Source organism: Protopterus annectens, chromosome 3.part0 (genome assembly GCF_019279795.1).
Source record: "Protopterus annectens isolate FY-2018-M chromosome 3.part0, PAN1.0, whole genome shotgun sequence".
In the NCBI taxonomy this organism is placed as follows: Eukaryota; Metazoa; Chordata; order Ceratodontiformes; family Protopteridae; genus Protopterus; species Protopterus annectens.
The window spans coordinates 1,748,657,820-1,748,677,524 of NC_056731.1; the positions used below are offsets into that span (position 1 = coordinate 1,748,657,820).

Genomic DNA, 19,705 nt, shown 5'->3' on the forward strand with positions numbered 1-19,705 from the left:
AAGCCAGTCATTGAGCAGCTAAAACAGGTAGGAATTCTTGTTGTATGCCCAGATTCACCCTGCAATACTCCGTTGTTTCCTGTAAAGAAACTGGATGGGTCATGGAGGTTGGTTCAGGATTTACAAGCAGTTAATTCGGCTGTGATCCCAAGAGCACTGGTGGTCCCTGACCCCTATACATTACTTAATGATTTATTACCTCAGCACAGATATTTTTCTGTCATAGATATAAGCAATGCCTTTTCTCCATACCACTACATAAGGAGAGTAGATTTTGGTTTGCATTCACTTATCAAGGTAAAAGATACACCTACACCAGATTGCCACAGGGCTATTGTGAGAGTCCGACAATATTCGCACAAGAAATGGCTGCGAATTTAGCTCAGTTTGTTCCCCCAGAGGGAAGCCAGGTTCTGTTGTATGTAAATGATATTTTGTTGGCCTCACCCACGCAGGAAAGTTGAAGAAAGGATATCCTTGCCCTTCTTAGTTTTTTAGCTGAGCAAGGACATAAGGTAAATAAAGAAAAGTTACAATTGTGGAAAGCACAAGTAAAGTACTTGGGTTATTTAATTTTGCAGGCAGGTAAGACAACTGGAGAACAAAAGAAAACAAGCAATTCTTGAGGCACCTATGCCTACAACTAAGTGGGAGATGATGTCCTTTTTAGGTGTGACTAATTTTTGTAGAAGTTGGATCCCTAACTAGGCTGAGGAAGTAGGGCCATTGACCGCACTGATCTATGATACTCCCATGGCGGCTAAAAATAATATACAGTGGACAAATAAGGCAATACAGGCATTTATTAGAATTAAGCAATTAATAGCAGGATCCTCTGTTTTGGGTTTTCCGAACTATTCTAAGCCGTTTGTACAAATGGTTGATTGTAAGGGAGGATATATGACTTTGGTTCTGGTACAAGTACATGGAGATAAACAGAGGCCGATAGCTTTCTACTCCTTCAGATTAGATCCTGTTGCAAGGGCATTGCCGCATTGTGTTCAAGCTGTGGTGGTGGCCGCCATGGCAGTACAAGCCTCAGCATCATTAGTTTTTTCACCCATTACAATTGCGGGTTCCACATTCAGTAGCTACTATACTTTTGCAAGATAAGATAACCTTTTTATCTCCTAGTCGACATTTGTCGTGTATGACAGTGCTGCTGACACAGCCTCATATGACCATAGAAAGATGTACTACTCTTAATCCGGTGACACTTTTGCCGACTCCAGAAGAAGGTACTCCACACGTTTGTTTAGAGAGCATTCATGACAAAGTACTTCCCCGACCAGATTTAACGGATATTCCATTGATAGATTCTGATCTCGTTTTGTTTGTAGACGGATCAGCAAAGAAAGACACTGTAGGAAAAACACTAGTAGGGTATGCTGTCACCACAGAAACTGAAGTTTTGGAGGCAAAAGGATTGTCAAACATTTATTCTGCACAAGCAGCTGAGTTGGTGGCTTTGGCTCGAGCTTGTACCTTAAGGGAGGGTAAAAAAGTGACAATTTATACAGATAGTCAATATGCTTTCTCCACTGTACATGTTTTCACTCAACTATGGAAAAATAGGGGAATGGTTGCTGTGACAGGCAAACTAATAAATCACAGAGATTTAATTTTACAGTTGTTAGATGCAGTGCAACTACCACTTCAGATAGCGATATGTAAATGTTCCGCACATACCAACAGAAAAGATCCTGTCTCCAGGGCAAATGCCCTTGCTGATATGGCTGCACCTGGGAACTGGATGTGGATCCGAATTGTGAAGAGAAAGAATTGGTCATCCCCCAGGTGGGAAGGCCCATACCAAGTACTTATCTTGACACCTACGGCTGTAAAGATCGCTGAGAGGACTTTGTGGATTCATATCACCCACTGTAAAAAACTCAAGGCTCTTCCTTCTGCCATTGATATTGGTCAAACTCCACCGGACCTCTGAGCGCAAAGTCTGGCTACAAAGGGGGATTAGCCCAATAGGTGTTAGTTTGTCTCAAACCCAGTGAAGAAACCAATGGCGCGAGGTAGTCCTTAGGGAGGATGGCCATGTTCAACTGGTACTTGAACTGTCACATGATGATGATTTTGGTGGCGAAAGTAAATATGTCCATACGAGAAGGAACAGTTGCAAGAGAAAAAGGAATGGTGGTGCTGCAAGCGCAAACAGGTGTTACTACTGTGTTTAAGGTGAAACTTGGTGAAGGAATTTTGGACTGTTCTAAATGGAGCAATAATAATTTCTTGACTCATGCAAAATACTTGTGCAATAGAGACTGTACATCCTGGTCAAGTGTTTGGTGGTCAACAGATGTGAATGGATGGGAAACAAGTGGCGCAGTGATACCAGAGAAAGATAAAAGCAGGCAACAAAGAATAAAAATTGCGCATTTCCAAGGTACCGGAGTAGTTACTATAAACATTGTGTCACCACAAGAAAGTGATTCAGGAGTTTATGGAATCGGAGTGTCTCTTCCAACTAGAACTGATCCTTTGGGGACCCTCCAACTTAAAGTACAAAGCCTTAAGAATGCTACAAATAAAGCAGATTTCGCCTTCACAAAAGAAGAACAATTGTTACTCGAGACGGGATTCGTACACCATAATGAATGGTTATCTTGGGTTAGATATAGTACCCGAGAAGCACATTGTGAGAACTGTATTTCTTGTGCTGAAGGTAAACAGCAATTAGCAACAGTCCCATTGATGCAAGATGAAGGTAAACTAATGTGTCTGTTGAAATTATTCTTCAACAAAACTGAAGATAAATGCAAAGAGGAAACTCAGAGTTTTCCGGTCATAAGCAAAGTTAAGAAACTGCCTGCAGCGATTTCCCATCCAGGTTCGTATATGTGCATTTCCAGAGATGGCACAGGGAAAAATTATGGCAATATGGGACAGAACTATTGCAATGTTACTGTGAATGGCAATGGGAATCCATTTCTGGAGAACCAAACTCATAGTTTAGCAGACGTATGGTGGTTATGTGGAGACAACAAACTCAGATCAAGGCTTACAATTCCCTGGAAGGGAACTTGTGCACTTGTAAAGTTAATTCTGCCATTCTACATTTTCCCAGTTCCAGCAAGCAATTTCATAAGAGAACTTGAAATAAAGCCGAAGTGGTTGAGTAGGAGAAAAAGAGAGGCACCGAAGCACTCTTTCGATAACGGTGTCTACATCGATAGCATTGGCGTACCAAGAGGCGTGCCTAATGAATACAAAGCAATAAACCAAATAGCAGCTGGTTTTACATCCATCTTTGTCTGGATTCAACCTAATAAGAATGTGGACTGGATCAACTACATTTACTATAACCAGCAGCGTTTTGTGAACTATACCAAAGATGCATTGAAAGGAATTGCTGAACAACTGAAGGCCACTTCGCAGGTGGCATGGCAGAATCGAATTGCGTTGGATATGCTCCTGGCCAAAGAAGGAGGAGTTTGCAAGATGTTTGGGACTTTCTGTTGTACATACATTCCAAACAACACTGTGCTGATGGAAGTATCACTCGAGCTTTGAAAGGTTTGGAGATGTTATCCGAAGAATTGGCAGAGAACTCTGGGGTAAATAATCCCTTTACAGATTTTCTACAAGCGTGGTTTGGGAAATGGAGTCATCTCATCAGCAGTTTCCTGGTGTCCGTTGGAGTCGCTGTGGCTATTGTAGTGGTATGTGGTTGTTGTTGTATACCCTGTATCAGAGGTCTTCTACAAAGACTGGTTGATACTGCTGTTACGAAGACGATGTACCAGCAATTGCAACAGACTGGTGAAAGTGAATACATTGAAATGTGACTCTTTTCAAATGTTTTTGAAGTTTAAAAATTTGTCTTGCCAATGAAGTAATGTATGCAAAGAAAAACTTAGTTTTTACCATATATTGCTGAAATAAAAGACAAATAAAAGTGTTTTCAGGGGGGAAATGGTAAGAGAAAAAGTTTTAAAAACATACTGTTATTTGTCTTTTTCCTGTTCTTGCAAAGTGAACATGTTATTTGTTGGGATATGCCTATCAAAGATGGGCCTCATCTGTGAACAAAATGCAGCATTGCTTATGAACCTGAATAATATCTGTTTTCTGCATTTCAGAATAAAGAGATTTGGTTATAGCTCAGTGAAGCCTGGGATAAGGACGCACAGCCGAGTAAGAGTTAATTTACTAGGGCAGGCTGTGTGTCCTGGAAAATTTAAGCTACCGTTGTTGAATTGAACATTTTGTACTTCTTGAACATTCTGTACTAGCTGTGGGTTTGAGGTAATTTGTGATAAACATGTTTTTCCTATATGTTTTTCATAGCCAACTGTCAACGGTCAGAAATGTAACAAAAAGTTGTTTTGCTTGCAGTATAAAAGTTGATGTCAGTAAACAAGTTGATCAGATCAGAGGAGATCAGATCAGTCCAGACCGGACATCTTGGCCAACATGCTGTGTAATCTGGTTAGCTGCTAATAAAGGAAAATTCATCGCCTGAGGCAGATGCGACTCATTTGAATTTTTTCTTCTGACAGAAAATAAATTACTTTAACAATTGGCTTAGTTTTTGGTGTCATTTGAAGTGGGTACAATATTTATCAGCTTGGGAGAATATGGTTGACAGACCACACTGCTTCTCCAAGGATGGTCTGCACCTGTTCCTGTTAGGTTTTCGAATATTGGCTAAAACTTTGTCCACCTCACATTGCCTTTTGTAAGGAATGCCAGCTTGATAAAGCTTCCAACATAGCAAAACCAACCCAGGATAATTTGAAGGCATTACTGCTCAATGTCATAGGTCTAAACAAAGAAAACTCCACTCCCTGCAAGTTCTCCTTACCCTAGAGAACACAGACATCTGTGTAGTTACAGAGACATTTTTCTAAAGCCACAAAGAGCATCCCAAGGCTATAATTCCTTCCACACATTTAGTCCAGCTGCTGCACAGGAAGGGACAAAAGGTGGATGTCTCAATTTTCATCAAAAACAGTCCTATGTCAAGAAAGGACAAGTAGTATAACTCACTTGAGCTAATCCATGTCCAGCTCACCATAAGCAAAGTTCTATGCCATAATCATTGCATGCTATAGGAATACCAAGTCAGACGGCATCATACATACTTGGTCTAGGGATCTAAACATCCTCTGCAATGTCAAAAGAATGGTTTGGAGGGACAGGTATATCTCACAGAGGATACCGCTGGTATGGAACTGACTCCCCATCCACATAAAATAAAGTTCAGCCCTGTCCATTTTCAATTACAACTTAGATCTCAAGATAGGGAACAGAAGATTTACCCCAGAACTGCCCCCGTACAACTAATTGGCCTACATAGCTCCTAAATGCTTTAACCCAGACACGGATCCCCTCAAATTATCTATGGTGAGATCCCAGTTATTCTCATTAGGGGTGGGATATAATTACTGACTATGGGATTGGTAAGGCCAATCTATAACCAAATGGGATAGATTACTTTGAGCACAAACAAAGAAATTGGCTAGGCTTAACATAGCCCTCAAGAGCAGCAAACCTAGTACTTACCTATGAACCTATGAAACCGTAGTTCCCCTTCTATGACCTAGAATTCCCATACTGCATACCTAAAGCTACTGGAGTCACTCTGCATTGAACCCACCATGGTTTCAACTATCCCACTATAAACCGTGAAACATACACAACTTCCACTATGCAGGCCCAGAGACTTTGGAACTTTTTCAATACAAATGCTCTGGACCCGCTAGTCCATACACTCACTACGGGTGCCAACATCCTTGATCTGGTCCTCACAAACATGAGGCAATTTTGTGCCCTCCCATCTGTAATATCCTCACTTATCAGCTTGGACCATAAAGCTGTCACCTTTGAAATTAAACTAAAACCTACGATCCCATCTGACCCTCAAACAAATTATTCCAAAGCAAACATCCTCCTGCTTAGTGATCCATCTATCCATCCATCCATCCATCCATCCATCCATCCATCAATCCACAACCCCTTTTTCCCATTTTTGCACATGGGTGAGAATCATCTACTGTCAATTTTCACACAACCAAATGGATAGCATTGCCGCAGTTGTTCTTCCATACACACACACACACACACACACACACATGCACACACACACACACACACACACACACACACACACACACACACACACACACACACACAAACACACACACGTAAAACAGACAACTATAGCTAATTTAGAATGTCCACTCTACCTAATGCATGCCTTTTCAATGTGGAAGGAAACTGGAACACCCAGAGAAAATTCATGCAAATGCAAGGAGGACATGAAGACTCCATGGAGGAGACAAGCCAACCAAGAGTACCACTGGGCTGCCAACTACTATTCAGTGATATCCTGAAAAAATTTCAAACCCCCACCAATAGTTTCAGCTCATCTGCCTATGTGGAATTCTTCACAGAAACACTATGCCACAATGTAAACAACTGCAATGAGGCAGTTTTAGTCACATATAACAAGCATAAGACTAGCTCAAAGAGTAGGCCATCCTGGTGGAATCCCAATATCAACAAGTTATACAACAAAAGGAAGAAATCTACGGCCAAAACTAGGAGATGCAATGCCCAGCGAGGAATGAAAACTTTCATCAAACTAAATAAGCAACTTGGGAGTCAATTTATTAAGTCCAACAAAGATAAATCTGAGATAAAGACAGCCTCACAGGCTTAAGACTACCACAAGGCCTTAACACAAGAACCAAACACACAGTTGCAGAAAAACCACCAGGCCAGATATCCACAGCAAAGCAAATTTATTGTCTGCAGTGCTTCAGCTTAACAGCCTTCCAATTAAGCCGAAGAGCTAGGGACAATAAATTTGCTTTACTGTAGATATCTGGTCTGGTGATTTTATTCTACCACAAGGTCTTCTTGAGCTACCTCAAAGGTAATACACAGCAGTGTATTGAAATAATGATAAATAGAACCACCTATATGGTATCAGAGGACATAGAAAACCTACTGGTTGATAAATTTAGCTGCTCCAATTTTCACCCTGCTCCCCCCCCCCCAATATCTCCCAAGAGATTCCCTTGACCGTAACTCCCCTACCTATCACTAGCAAACAACTCTCCAAGGTAAAAAAATACTGCAGCTATGAGTCCTGAAAATATCTTAGGATGTTTTCTTAATAGCATGAAGCATGACCAACTGAGCCCTCTAAGATCACCACTCAGTCTTAACCTCCAAAGTAGCTTAATGTCTTGAGAATGGAGGACTGCAAATGAGGGCCCGCCCTCAGTAGATGGCCCACCCTCTGCATGAGGGCAAGCCATCTACTGACTCTGATAATTATAAAGATGTAAGTCTAACTAGTTTCATGTGTAAGGTAATGGAAAGAATTATCGTGGATATTATAGTTAAGACGTAAGAAATCTTCAGATGCTGGATACAATACAGTTTGGTTTCATCAGTGGCAGATTGTGTCTGCTCATGCTGGTGGACATTTTTGAGAAAGTCACCAAAGCTACAGATGAAGGCAAAACAGTACATGCTGCCTATCTTATCCTGGTTAAAGCATTTTCTACTATGCTGCATTCTGGCATTGTTGACAAATTGAAGAAACTAGGAGTGACCCCCTATGTTATGAGATGGATAGCCAAATTACTTCACAGAAGGACACAGGCAGTCAGGATAGGGGACTGTACCTCCACAAAAGACTCAGTCACCAATGGAATTACTCAGGGCTCAGAGCTAGGGCCACTCCTTTTTGGTGCCTACTTTTTGTAAGTCAAAGCTAAAGTCAAAAGCCTCTGTTTGATCAAGTTTGCAAGAGATTGCCTGCTTTGCACAGTTGTAGAATCACTCAAGGACACTAATATCTTCCTAGATGGCTTCTCACAAGCTAATGATTAGTGTCAAAGCCATGGTCTAAAATTTGAATGCTAAAGACGCATAATATTACCCCTTGGAAAGTCAACCGCCCCTAAGAATTACCACATAAACAATGCACCCCTAAAAGTTGACCTAGTAGGTAGGGACTTGGGAACATATGTGGACAGTGACTTGGTCTTTGAATATCATGAGTCTATTGTGGCAAGGAAATCATTCTATTACACAACTTATAAGCAAGAGTTGGCATCCAGGTCCAAAGATTTTATTGACCTGCTGTACTCAGCCCTCATCAGATAAGTCATTGAGTACAATGCTCCATCCGATGTAGACCTTTCCAGGCATATGCACTAGCTGGAACACCCACAGAGGTTCCTCACAAAACGTATACAAGGTGTAAACCACATAGAATACAGAGACTACCTCAAAGCTTTATCTTTAAACTCCTACAGATTTCCTGAAAGTGATCTATGCCTGGCTAACAAGTTATCATCTGATCCAGAACTGATGGATTTGCTGCACATCCATAAGTCTAGCAGAATTAGAAATACCCAATAAATGGACCTAAATCTCATTTGAAACATAAGTAGAATATGTTGGAGGGCCAGGTATGTCTTTCAGAGACTGCCCCTACTCCGGAACAAATATTCTATCTATGTGAAGCAGAGTTTGTCCCTGGTACTATACAAATACAATTTGTACAAATAGATGAGAATTGGAAATCTGACCCTGGACTGGCACTCATAGCCCTGTTGGACAGAAGTAGCTTGTAAATGCTCTGCCAGCTATACACAGCTATATTCCCATGTGTAATTTATCCTGTCATTTTTAAATGGGAAACCATGGCTAGGCTTAAAAAGGCCTCCTTGGGCTTTTAGCCTATTAAGGTCCTATGAGCCAATGAACTACAACTTGTACCCGAAACATTTTCATAATAGCATTCTGTGAGAAGCCTTTAAAAAGGAAATAACTCTATACATTCCCAAAATACATGTTCCCAGTTTCCTCTGATATCTCTAGCCCCTATTCCCCACATGAGAACCATGTTTTGAAGGCTTCTCCTTAAAAACAATGCCCATCCAAACATTTCCATGCACATATCATGAACCTACTGGAATTGTATTTGCAGATTAGTTCTATGTTGCTTAAAACGTTACAGTTGCCTATGGCTACATTACAATCATATGCATTGTTTACATTAGTATTTTTATAATTAATTATGTCTATGCACTATTTTCCCAAGTGTGTAGTTCAACATGCTTTAAGTATGCAGTGGTCCATTTTATCTACCATGACATTTACTTTGTTTGCATCAAATAAAATTCCATGATTGATTCCTTCCTAGTAATAACTGTGGCTAGCCTGAAATAATTTGTTGTTTTTAAACATTTCAGTCTTTTTAGATATGAAAGTTTAATACTGCAGACCTCATTAGAAATTCCTGTGGGACACTGCATTATTTCTCCATCAAGCATGATCTTTGGAAATTATACTTAGCTTTCACTGCAGAAACCATAAAAGCATCTTATTTGACAAATTACAGTCCATGAGGTCCATTAATTGTTTTTGTAACAAAATGTTTATCTTTTAAAGGCATTACTTGCATTTAAATAAAAATCCCAATTAGTAACCTAAGATTAAATGTCTTAGAAGTATAATCACTGAAAACCAAATGAGTAAAGGAAGACAAATTGTTTTTAAACATTTTACTACATTTTTTAAAGATATCCATCTTCAGCATATTACCAGCTGATACATTTTAGTGGACTGTACTTCCTTTTCTTTCCTTTTTAATAAATAGGAAAGCATCAGTATTTCTCCAGACGTGCGCCACTTTACCTTTCCCAAGTGATTTATTAAATTTGAGTTATATCCTCACTTAGGCTATAACAATGTTACAGAATGCATAAATAGATGCCATGCGGTTCTGTTTAATTACTTTTTAGTTCTTTCCACATCAGCTCTACTTTGATCTCTTTTATTTTTACTTTATGATGTACTTAATTTTTATGACATAATCTAAAGTTTCTCTGTTTGCATAAACTTGCATTTTCTTATAAAATGATCAAGGCCTGTATGACTTGATGAACTAATAAACCATTTGCAAAATGTTTCATACAAGGTTAAAACAGGTCAGACTCATAGAGCAGAATATCTAGAAATAAAAACATAGAGAAATAGCAGACCTGATTGCTAAATGATTGCTTGTCACTAACATGACCCTGATTAAGTAAACAAAGTTTACAGTTTGACAACAAAAATAACATTTCCTAAAATTAAAAAAAAGTACATATGAAAACATTTGAGTTAAACACTGCTCTTCTCAGATTGCACACTGCAAGCACAACAATTTAATGAATTATGTACAGATTTTAATGGAAATATTTCTAATTGGGATGAAACTCTTCAGTTTCTTTTGGCAGACGCATCACAAATCGACACTCCTGTATAATGCAGAAATGTTTGCTAACATTTTGAGGTTCATTTTACAGCATAAATGTATAATAATGGAAATAAATCTTGATACCTAAATCCAAAGTCCACATCCCCACCAGTATTTCCAACTTAGATTGCATACATACAGATAAATACACACACACACACATACACACACACACACACACACACACACACACACACACACACACACACACACACGCGCGCGCATGCACACACACACACACACACACACACACATACACAATGACATAAATAAACAGCAAAACCACACACAAATGGCCACATAAACATCAAACTATGTATAACAGTATATCACTCGCTTTTAACACACCCATTTCACCATAACATCCCTGTATGAAGAAACAAGTGCAAGGTGGGAAGCAAAGAAGCCCCCTCACTTATTTCCTACTATCATTTACACATAACTAGCATACATTAAACCATTACCAAATGTACAATTAAAGCAATGAATGTGCAGGAGAGTTTTTATAAGTCTGGGTTGAATGATGTTGCCTTTGTAGGCAACAATAACACACAGTCTATAAATGTAATGTAAGCCATACTTCAGATACAGTCAATAAAAACGTTACGCAAGTTCACAGACATAGTCATTTCTGATGTTTAGTTTATAACTTCCCATTCCACTACAGTCCAAGGAAACATTGAGGAGGAATCAAGGTAACACACTCCCCCGAGAAGCATTTCAAGCTAAAAAAATGGAAATAACAAATGCGTTTCTGTGAAACAGACATTTTGCAATCTGAAAAATTCTCTTCCAAGTGAACATTTGCATTAGTAAACCTCCCATCTTTAAAATGTCTCATAGCTTATACTTCTATAATGAAAATAAAATATTCAAATCCATTATCTCTATGAGAATAACTTCTTTTTAAATTCCTAAATAATTCTTTATTTTGAAGGCATTATTTTTTCACTGAAAGTAATCAGTCTATTGGCATTTAGAGAACTGGGTCTCCGTCTCTGTGACTGTAATTCTCAACTTAAAAAAAAAATGACACTTGTAAAGGCAATATAAATTTCCAGCAATCCACACCTATGACAATCATACTCACAAGAAATCTTGTGTTACCTCCAGTCTACTAAAAAACAAAAGTGCTCTAGTGAGGGATACATTTGTAGATCATTTTCTCAAGCAACAGGCATCCAGCACAATTCAAAAGTACAACTTTCTAATGGAAATCTACAGGCTGACAAGAAGTTTAGGCTTAATTTGACCTGCTTAACAATATGAAATTGATATCAATCCTGAATCTTCTTCCAAAAGTGTTCCTCTACATTGCATTTGCCACTGATAAAGAATAAGACAAAGAAGAGAGTGATGTAATTAACATGTAAGACTGAGTAGATATGCTACAAAATATTATTCATATTTGTAAACTTCATTGTAGAATGCTACTTATGTGGCATTTAGAAGATGTTATTATGCCAGATTTATTTAAAGACCTAACCAATGACGCCTTTTTAAAGGTCTGCATTTTCTAAGCATCCTAAAGCTCTAAAAGTTACCTTATTTCAAAAATCCTGATATTTGTAAAAAGTGCCCTAAAGTTCCAAATCCTACTTCATTTCAAAAATCTAGACATTGTAAAAAAAAAGGACTTCTCTGCTACTTGTTGAGTGCAAACACATCCCAATTCACCAAGAGCAATTCAGCCAAGCTGAACTCCCCAGTCAGTATTTTCCATAGGCAATCACTGCTGATGTGGTTTTGAAATATTTGCTGATAGTGATTGCTTCTTTTTATTTCTCCATTCTTCATGTTTAAGAGACCATAGAGTTGATACATAGATAAAAATATAGATAGATTTTATATCTATCTATATTTATATAGATAAATAGATATTAAATAGATATAAAAATCTATCCATATGTCTATCTATACATATATATATATATATATATATATATATATATATATATATATATATATATATATATATACATATATATATCTATATATATATATATATATATATATATATGGGTCTACTGCTTTTCATCGAATACCACGTATTTGAAAAAGAGCAGTAGACCGCTCAGTTACACGAAAGTGCACTTTTTCGAAAGTGCACTTTCGTTAACTTAGCTTCTATGAAGCTTCTTTTCCAGGAAAACATGCTATGTCCTCCACTCTGGTGCGGTAGTTATGGACCTTAGGGTTAGGGCATGGGTCATGGTAAGGGGATAGCTAGTAGGGCTATCCCCTTACCATGACCTGCACCCTAACTCTAAGGTCCGTGACTAATGCACCACAATAGAGGATAGCCAGTCCTCCACTGTGGTGTGGTAGTCATGGACCTTAGGGTTAGGGCACGGGTCGTGGTAAGGGGATAGCCCTACTAGCTATCCCCTTACCATGACCCGCGCCCTAACCCTAAGGTCCGTAACTACTGCACTAAAGTCAGTAGTAGCCTGTTCGCTGAAGCGGGTTTCATGAAAGTGCACTTTTGATTAAGTTCGCTTTTGCATAACCCAGGGTCTACTGTGTGAGTTCGAAGAAGTGTATTTTCGAACTTATACAGTAGACCCATATATATATATATATATATATATATATATATATATATATATATATATATATATATATATATAGAGAGAGAGAGAGAGAGACATCTGGGGTCAGGGATCTTGCCCCTGTTAAACTATTTACAGTTACTTTGCTTTATCATGTTGACTTCCTAACTCAGAGTGTTAAGTGAGTTGGTTCCTTACCACATTGCAACTTGATGAGTCATAATGGAAGCTTTACAAATGCCATCTACTGAAGCAATATTTTGAGATGCTATAGCTCATATAATTTTTTCCTTTATCTGCAGCTCTGAGGTTCTGACAGATTCATCTTTAATGTGTTAGGGAACTTTGCAGATAGGGAATTCTAGCTCCAAAGACCCCAGGATATCACCTACTGCTAAGCTCAAAATAGACAAAAGCAGCATGATTTTAAAAATATGAAAGTGCTCTGGTTGAGGGACCCAAGATATTTAAAATGATGCATATCTGTGGTGATGTAGTAACATTTTATCAGCTGTAGGGGATCCACAAGAAGAAGGCCATGAGTTTAATGCAGAAAACCACAAATCACAAACGTTAGGACTGCCCCTCATATATTATCTTCCCCAATGAACGTCTGCCCCATAAAACAACTATGTGAATCTAACCACTGAATTTTAGCACCAAGTCCTATGATTTCATTAGCTAAGAAATCTTGAACTAAAATGAATGAGGAATGAATGCTTTTATATTGAAGTTTTAATGCCTGAGAAACCTTTGCACAAAGGTGCTTGCTACTCCGTTATTTTGGGGAAACTGTTTCCAAATATTGTTAAAAGACTGGGTGATGTACCAGAACATGTGTTTTGCCCTTTCAAATTCTTTCTGTGTAAGATGCATTTTCATGTAAACTGATGCAGTATTTTTTTTTCAAAATATTTTATTGTTTTCCAAGAAGCAATATTCTTGAAGACATTTTTGGACCTAGTTTAACTACCAATGGTCAATATGATACACAATTTTGTTCACATGGCATAATTTTTAAGATCTCTGGACATGCTAAAGGTTGGACATTTTTCATGCAAAAACACAGCCTTATTCTGCTACTTCAAAATGAAACACTATGGATGTGGGACTGTGCTTGTACATATTTCTCTCACATATTCACAGTTCTACGCCCAGACTTATTTATATTGCCTTTCTCTATTTTTCGGTGCTATTTAATGATAACCAGGTTATGTCAGGATTAAAGTAGTGCATAGAGTGCAGTGATTATACCCTAAAATGGGAAACAAGATAGATTTCTTAAGCAGATCTCTATAGTGAGACATGATATTAGTGGCATTTAGGGGTGCTTATCAAATGCTTGTTAAGTACTTCTAGTTACTGTTAAGTTCGGGTCTCACACTGGTGACTAACAGCTGATAGTACCGGCCAGCAAAGAAAAGTGACAGAAGTTAAAACAGTTTTTCAAAGCAATTAAAGCATTATTCTGCCACACTTAGAAACTGTGACAGAACAAAGAGTCTAACAGCTTTTAAAACCATTAGTTCTACAGAGGGTCACTTTTTTCTGCCTACTGTCTGACAGAGCTAAGTACTTTGCTGGCTTTCAAACATTTTAAAATCTAGTAAAATACATTGCACTCCTATACTTTTTTTTTCTGCAACTGGTAGTACATGCAACAGATAATGCTCCACGCACAACAAAAATGTATACAATAAGGACTTTGATCATAGTGTGTTGTGATGTATTCTCAACATGGATGCCAAGATTCACCTCTCAAGCTTCACTCTCAAGTTGAATTTCTCGGCATCCAGGTCTCAAACACATAATAAGCTGGTTATAATTTCAGACCATTCATAATTGTCTATGTTATGAACTTTGCCAGTTGTTTATCCTATCTTCTGCTCCTGTACTTACTACTGTTTTTAGTCTTGGTTTTCCATGGCATCTTGATCAAATTTGTCTGGACTTCTCAACTTACAGATTCTCTGTCAGCAGGTCAAAACTAAAAGCATTTCATGTGAATTTTGCCAAAGGTATTCAATGAACTTAGAACATTTACACACTTGATTTACTGTGAGCCTGGGAAATTTGGCTTAAATCTTTCTTGACTGTAAAACAAACAAAAAATGGTAAAAAAAAAAAAACAGATCTACAAAATGTCCTTTAGAGTCATGTTGAATGCGGTCCTTCAAGTTTTGCAATATATTTGTATTACTTATGGGCTCTAAATACATAAGAAAAGAGGATCACAGCACACTCCAACTTTTCAGTGCTCAAAACATTAGTTACATGTTTTAGGGCCAAGGGCATGGCTGAGGACCACTTTTTGTAGCATCTGTATCACTTACTATATGCAAATTATCCTTTAGACATGAAAAAAGTATATTACTTACATACCATTACTAATCAGAATGCAACCAATAAACATTGAGAAATGCTTTCTTTCCATGAAAGCTGTATTCAATGCTTTCTACCCTTCTCTCACAAACCAGTGTCTCATAAGCAGTATGCAGTTTTTAATGGACTTTAGAAATGGTCATAGCCCACACGCATAATGATTTAAATTAATTATATAACTGCTACAGGGGGTACATTCCTAATGGGAAACATTTTAATAAAAAGTGTTTTCCCTATAGTAGCATTTGGTGTTGCTAGTGTAGATCCTTGCTATACACACATGCAGTACAAACAGATTTTCTCTATTAAGACTGACAATAGTCTAAGGTAAATGTAGTAATACATTAAAGAAAAGTCTCTGATTTCAGTACAATTCAATGATCTACAAAATAAAAGGCGTAAAAAGAGCAAACCAAACTGAAATCAGTAAGCGCTTTCATTTACATCATCTACATAAGACTTTCTCAAACTGACATATATTTCTTTAATCCAGCTTTTAAAACACAAAGCCATCACATGAGATACAAAAAGAATCACATGACATAACTAAAACACATATATGGGAATACTAATGCTTTAACGTCTTTTTTAAGTACTGGTGGATCCCTATTTTGTTTACAATAGTATTACTAGGGGCATTTAACTTAGATTAAAAAAGTTATTAAAACTTCTCCATCTCTTTTGTACAGAGATCAGTCTCCCAATAATTCTTTCAGATCAGGATTATGATTAAAAATTTTCCAGTTATTAGAAATAATTCTTTTTTTTTTTTGCCAAGGCATCAACACTGTTGCTAACTAACATGGAAGTTCTAAAATCTTTGCTACCCATTTTAACACTAGATTTTAATGTTCCTTCTCAATCAATATTTTCCCAGGGTAACCTCTACTCGCACAATTATGAATAATATTAGAACTCTCATAGACAAAATCATCATCTTTCTTAGTAAGTGTACTAGCTCATAATAATTGGCCTTTAACAATATTATTTTTCACCTTTTTATAGTGCATACTGGTGTAGTGCAAGTAAGAATGATTCTGAACAGATGTCTTATAGATTTTAGTATATAAAGAAGCATGTTCTTTATGAACAGTGACATCTAAGAAGTTAATATTTTCTAACTGGTGATTAGTAGTAAATTTCAAAAATGAACAAATAGTATTTAAATAGTTCACAAACTCAATAAACTTGCCCCCCCCCCCCTCCAAATTAAAAACACATTGTCAATAAACCTTTTAAATACTATTATATTATCCGCATAGACACTTTCCAGAATATTCACTCTTTCCCATCCAGCCATAAATAAATTAGCATAGCTAGGGGCCATAGCTGCCCCCATAGCCACACCATTAATCTGACAGTATAATTTGCTATTGTATTTCCTTCAGTAACATAACCATCTCTTTAGAAAATATTCTAGAATTAATTAGCTCAAACCGCACTGTTTCTAACCCCTCATCATAAGAGTATAAAGAGATCTCATATCCAAAGTTACTAATAAATCAGATTGTAAAACTTTGACCTCCTTTATTTTATTTCTAAAATCAAAAGTGTCTCTTATATAGTTGGCATTCTTTTCCACTACCTTTTGAAGATGTTTATTGACAAAAATGGCCATAGCTTCTGTTTTGCTACCTGCACTAATTACTATTGGCCTGAGAGGGAGGTTGTTAAAATGTTTATGAACTTTGGGGAGATCAAAAAATGACTAAGATTAGGATTACACACTTTAAAATATTTTCTCAAAGTGTCAACTATCATACCACTTAAGAACCATTCTTCTATTAGTGAATCAACGAACGAATAAGCCTTCTTTATCTCTAGAAATGAGACATTTTTGTAAAATTGCACATCAGCCAGTAGTTCTAGTATTTTATCATTATGCATACACCTGTTCATTAGAACTAAAGCATTTCCCTTATCAGCTTTACAAATTAGCAGCTCTTCATTTTCTGATATCAAAGAAAACTGATCTCTCTTGAGCAGACATATTATAATATTTATATTCAGTCTTGTTATTTAATAATTCCACACTTTGCAACTCAAACATATTTAAAAACATCTCTAGTTCCTTTTTTAGAGGAGGATTATACACACTCACAGGATGAAATAAATTAACATCTCTATTTTCATTAGAAAATAAAGTCTTTAGATTAAGTTTGCGGACATAGTCCCTCAGACAGTTAATAACATCTGACTTTTCTGCTCTTGCTGCTGGCACAAAGTTCCAACCTTTACTTAAAACTTTACAGGTAAGCGGAAATGATGATAAGTTAATCAGCACAAAGTCAGAAGAAAACTCACTTACCTTCTCCTTGTCTGATAGTTCTTTTGTTTTTTTCTTTTCCCATTGTCTCTGGTCTCCCATGTATTGCTTTCTCTGAGCTCCTGCTACATCTGCTCACGACTTGTTGTCTGTGCCGTCTTTCTGGTATATCCGAATATTTTGCTTGTTTAGATACTGATGAAAATGTTGATGTACAGCTCCAGATGCTGTACCAGGCATCACTCCAGAGGCATTAATACTATTTTTGTTAGTAGTTCCCCTTTCTATGTTAACATTACATATGACACCATTAGCAGGACCGTTACCTTTCCCTGCTAGGCATTCAGATCTTCTCACTTGCTGCTCAGGGGACATTTCAGCTTCTGTGACATCATTTCTTTCTTGCCTATCAGATTCATAGTTAATCAGGGAAGGTTCGGCATTGACCACATAAGCATACATTATTCCCCTTTCATAGTCTGATTTATCTCTATTGAATTTACGCATTTTCCACTTTTTAAGAATCTCATTCTCTCTTAATGTTGTTGTTGTTTTTGTTGTTGTGTTTCCCGGTTAGGGGTCGCCACAGTGGAACTCCGTCCCGCTAATGATTGGCAGTAGATAACTCTCCTATATTAAATACTATTGTAAACAAAATAGGGATGTACAAATGCTTTAGTTGTAATTTTTGTGATTATCTTTATATGAGTGCAAGAAATTTTGGTTAACAATATTAACATTGTTTTAAAGGGTTGCTACACATGTAAATCTAGATTTGTGGTTTACTTAGTGAAATGTATGTCATGTTCTGCTTTTTATGTAGGGTGCACTTCTAGAGAATTATTCAGATGCATATATGAACACAAACATGCAGTGAATATTGTGATGAAAAAAATGCATTGGCTAAACATTATAAAAGAGGGAGATGTACAGTGAATTTTAAATTGTTTGTATTAGATGAAATATAGGGATATGATAAGTTGTTTAATGTTGAAGATGAATTGGGGTGGAGAGAATATACTTGGCAGGTAAAACTAAATGCTGGCCATCCACCAGGACTTAACAATAGGGAACACTTTGTTGCTCATTCAAAAAAGAAGAAGTTAAAGCATTAGTATTCCCATATATGTGTTTTACTTATGTCATGTGATTATTTTTGTATGTCATGTGACGGTTTTGTGTTTTAAAAGCTGGGTTCAAGAAATGTATGTCAGTTTGAGAAAGTCTTATGTAGACGAAAGCGCTTACTGGTTTCTTTATTAAAGTGGTTTGGTTTGCTCTTTTTACGCCTTTCATTTTGTAGTTTACAGTTTATTGTTTTTTTATAATTCAGTGATTTTTTTTAACCGAAAGTAATGGTGTGACTACTTTTTATATTATTAGATATTTATTCTCAGGAAGCCATCTGAGAAACCTCATCTCATGAAACAAAGCAGTGACACGCTTTCAGCATAGCTATTTCTGTGCAGGATATGAGTGTAACAGCTGCCATTTCTCAGTTTTTGGCTATAATACTTTTTGTACCCTGAAAAATGTTTTTGTTCGATCTATTAATTCACTTCCTGACAACATAGTATTGTTTATGACAAAGTATCATAACATACTGAAATTCTATGGCAAAATATTGGCAAACAGAAAGTTATACCTGCAATTAAATTTTATAGTCCTGAAACTTAGGCAATATTCACCTTTTTGAATACAGGCTTGCAAAGTGCATATTTATTCAGTCATTACTGGATGCTACAATTACTGTAACAACAGATGGGAATATTTTGTCTCTCTCAGAGCAGATTTCATTTTTTTTTTTTTTTTTTATTTCCTATTTCCCTTTGGTGTTGATGTACTTTATTACGCACAGTGACCCATTTTGTTTCTTGTGCATATCTGCCAAGTACTCTTCTTAAAGTCTTTCTAATGAAAAATCACAAAGTATTCACCTTCTAGCACACTTTGTTTTCCACAACGCTGCATCATATTTTAAATTGAGGACAGTTTTGTTTTCTTCATTTCTATGTCACCAAGTTCTTCTTTTTCCTTTTTTTCAGCTTGCAGGAGTTAGTGCCATTTTTCAGTCTGACTGGACATTTTTATGTGTTTTTTAAGTTAAAACAATTTAAACATATTTATACCTTAATATAAACATTGGTTTTATCAGAATTTACATTGTACTTTATGTAGCAGATTCTGGCCAAAACAAATGTTGATTGTACTGTAGTATCATTT

At 36.9% G+C, this 19,705-nt stretch overlaps 1 protein-coding gene across 4 annotated transcripts in view; it reads left to right on the forward strand.

Annotated features, from left to right (window-relative positions):
- Window positions 1-19,705, forward strand: part of PAG1 (phosphoprotein membrane anchor with glycosphingolipid microdomains 1) — a 1,294,572-nt gene that overhangs the window by 923,603 nt on the left and 351,264 nt on the right. The gene's annotated exons all lie outside the window — the stretch shown is intronic.